This window comes from Oryzias latipes, chromosome 8, assembly GCF_002234675.1.
Source record: "Oryzias latipes chromosome 8, ASM223467v1".
NCBI classification, from domain to species: domain Eukaryota; kingdom Metazoa; phylum Chordata; class Actinopteri; order Beloniformes; family Adrianichthyidae; genus Oryzias; species Oryzias latipes.
Window position 1 is genome coordinate 16672802 of NC_019866.2, and position 4121 is coordinate 16676922.

The following is a 4121-nucleotide window of genomic DNA, read 5'->3' on the forward strand; positions in this document are numbered from 1 at the left end:
TTGGCAGTAATATCACAGTCTAGCTTACTTCTGAGCCCTAAAGTTAAAAATGCTTATAATTCATTTGAAAACATCATATTGTCTATAAATCACCCAAACAGGAAGACTCGAAAACCTGTTTTATTCATAATTATTTATCGCCCCCCCCGGCCCGTATTCAGAATTTTTAACTGAGTTTTCCGACTTCCTATCGACTATTGTCTTAGATTCTGATCAAACTATAATAATAGGGGATTTCAATATTCATGTTGATGACCCCAGTGACTGTCTAGGAAAGGCCTTTGCAGCTTTCTTAGATGATGTTGGTTTCACCCAAAGTGTGAATGAACCCACTCACTGTCATAAGCACACCCTGGACCTTGTTCTAACCCATGGTATAGAGATCAACCAGCTGAGGTTCCTTCCTCTTAACCCCATCATTTCTGATCACTTTATGATTACCTTCCGGTTTACACTGGAACATCCTTCTGCCCCAGTGAATAAGAAATAGCTTAGAAGAACCTTAACTGACCGTTCTGTGTCTGAGTTTAAACTCACAGTTCAGCCAGTACTTAGTGATATTCTGAGAAAATACTCTGAGACCAGCTCCCATAGCATCCGTCCTAGTATAAATGACCACTTTGTTAATGATGCCTTACAAGCCCTCAGGAGTACACTCGATGTTGTTGCCCCCTTGAAACCTAAGTTCGTCAGACAAAACCGAGTAGCACCGTGGTTTAACGCTGAAACTCGTTCTCTTAAACAAGAAACCCGTAAGTTGGAAAGAGAATGGCGCCGCTCAGGTTGAGAGCAGTCTCTGGATATCTGGAAACATAGCCTATTAAATTATAAAAAAGCTCTGCGTAGAGCTAGAAGCCAGTACTATTCAACCTTAATATCAGAGAATGGAAACAATCCAAGATTTCTTTTTAGCACTATTGCTAAATTAACTCGCAGTCAGAGCTCATTAGAACCACAAGTTCCTGTTCCTCTCTGCTCTGATGATTTTCTTACATTTTTCTATAGTAAAATCTCAAATATTAGACATAAGTTAAATCAAGTTATTCCTACTATCAGCCCAGAACAGGCTGAAGCGGTAGAAATGGAGGCAACCATAGAAACCTCTTTAACATTAGACTGCTTCACTGCTGTGGATCAAGCGGAAATAACATCAATTATTACGTCCTCCAAATCCTCAACGTGTCTGTTAGACCCAATTCCCACTAGACTTTTTAAAGAAACTTTTCCCCTAATTAATGATCCCATATTAACAATGATAAATACCTCTCTGGAAACGGGTTACGTGCCACAGTCTTTTAAATATGCAGTTGTTAAACCTCTTCTGAAAAAGCCCAGTTTGGATCCTAGCATCTTGGCCAACTATAGACCGATATCAAACCTGCCCTTTATTTCTAAAATCCTAGAAAGAGTTGTAGTTAAGCAGCTTTACTGCCACCTACAGGACAACAGCCACTTTGAAGACTTTCAGTCGGGGTTTAGACCCCACCACAGTACGGAAACTGCACTAGTTAGAGTCTCTAATGACTTGTTATTGGCCTCAGAAAAGGGACTACTTTCTATTCTTGTCCTGTTGGACCTCAGTGCTGCCTTTGACACTATCGACCACAGTATTTTACTCCATAGACCAGAGCAGGACATAGGGATCAGAGGATCTGCTCTCCACTGGTTTAAATCCTATCTGTCCGATAGGTATCAGTTCGTTAATGTAAATGCCCATTCCTCTCAGTGCACTCGAGTCAACTATGGAGTCCCACAGGGCTCAGTCTTGGGACCGATCCTGTTTACGCTTTATATGCTACCCCTAGGAAACATAATCAGGAAACACAGCATTCATTTCCATTGTTATGCCGACGATACGCAGTTGTATTTATCCATGAAGCCTGGCCAGAATGACCAGATAGAGAAAGTGAACGCCTGCATCAGTGACATCAAGACCTGGATGACAATCAATTACCTCCTCTTGAACCCAGAAAAAACTGAGGTCATTATACTTGGTCCTAAAAACCTCAGAGATGCTCTGTCTGCTCAGATAGTCTCCTTGGATGGCTTAAGCATAGCCCCTAATTCCACAGTTAGAAACTTTGGGGTTTTATTTGACCAGGATTTATCATTTAAGGCTCATATATCTCAGGTGTGTAGAACTGCCTTTTTTCACCTGCGGAATATTGCTAAGATCAGAAATATACTTTCTAAGAGTGATGCTGAAAAACTCATCCATGCATTTGTTATGTCGAGGCTGGATTACTGTAACTCCTTGTTAGCAGCGTGTCCTAAGAGTTCCTTAAGAAGTCTGCAGCTTGTTCAGAACGCAGCAGCTAGATTGTTAGCTGGAACTAGCAGAAGAGATCACATCACTCCTGTGTTAGTTTCGCTCCATTGGCTCCCAGTTGATTATAGAATCAAGTTCAAGATCCTCCTGTTAACCTATAAGGCCTTACATTGAATGGCCCCGTCCTATATTAAGGACCTCATAGTCCCTTACCATCCAATAAGAACACTTCGTTCGCAAAATGCAGGACTGCTTGTGGTTCCTAGAATTAGTAAAAGTACGGTTGGAGGTAGAGCGTTTAGCCACCAAGCCCCTGTCTTATGGAATAAACTCCCAGCTCATGTAAAAGAGGCCGACTCAGTTTCTACATTCAAAGTTAGACTTAAAAAATTCCTCTTTGGACAGGCTTATTGTCAGACTACTTAGTATTCAGAGATTATTTAACTTAATGTTAATTTGTTTAAATTAAACTTAATAACTATTTCTTTTAAAAGGCTGCTAGAAGTTGAAGCTGGGGTAACTATGGTGCACTGGGGTTCTGTCCTCTTTTCTCTTCTACTTCTACCCTTCCTCTCCTCTATTCTTGACCATAATTTATCATTTAGTTCTCCATGCCTCTGTTTGGTACAGTGCGATTCATGCATTGTCCCTCTTTCCCTCTCCCCTCCTGGGGAGTGGGAGTGCTTCCAGACTCCAGTTGGTTCATCCGTGCTCCAGTTCCTGACCGTTTACCTCGCCTTTGCTCGCGCTCCTACACCTGGCTGAGGATCCTGCCTCTGGCTCATCTCTGTCTCGTCTCTGCTCTGTACCTGACCGAGTACCTCGTCTCTGCTCCTGCTCCTACACCTGGCTGTGGTTCCTGTCTCCGGCTCGACTCGCGCCTTTGACTGTCCCCCCAACCACGGCTGGATGAAGCTCGTCTGCTGGACTTTAAATGTGTAGTTGTAGATTTAGATAAGTAAATTTTCTTTATTAATTTCAAGATGGTTAGCAAGAAATTTGCTAGATTTGTTTGAGTTTTCAAATCTTTCAAGTCGTAGCCTTTGTATTTGGTATTGTGTTTGTTTTTTGATGATGTAATTTAACTGAAGCTTTAATTTTTTCAGATCTCCCAGAATGTGTACCTGTGCAGAAGCAGCAGAAGCATCCTCCAGAGTTTGGATTTTATTTTCTAGTTCTAATAAATCTGCTTTCTCTTTGTGTTTTGTATGCGTTGAATAAGAAATGATTTTCCCTCTCTTGACTGCTTTTGCTGTATCCCAAAGAAGACATGGTGAGATATCCGGAGTATTGTTGAATTCTAAGAAGGTTGCCCACTCTTTTTTAAAGAATTCAATACATTTTTGGACTTTTAAAAGTGACGTATTAAACCTCCAGGTTGTACCTGAGGGTGTGGATATTTCCTTAGATTTCTTTGTAGAAACTGGTGCATGATCACTGATAATAATTGGATGAATGTTGGAACTTTGGATGTCTTTTAAAAGAAAGTTACTGACTACTAAATAGTCTAAACGAGAGTGTGAGTGTTGAACTGGAAAAAAAAGGTGAACCCTTTAGTGTTTGGTTGACATGAGCGCCAAACATCGCAGAGACCCAGATCATTCATGTACTGCTTTAGTATGCTTGCAGACCGCCTTGTGCACTGGTTTGCTGCTGTGCTGAGTCTGTCAAGTTCAGGGTCCAGAACAAGGTTGATGTCTCCTCCTATGAGAATTGTGGAGTCATAGTGAACCGAAAGTGAGGTGAAGAAATCTGTGAAAGAAGGAAGAGTCGTCAACATTTGGGCCATTGACACTCGCTATACAAAAGTCCTTATTCTGAATGGATATATTAATGATTACAAATCTGCCTT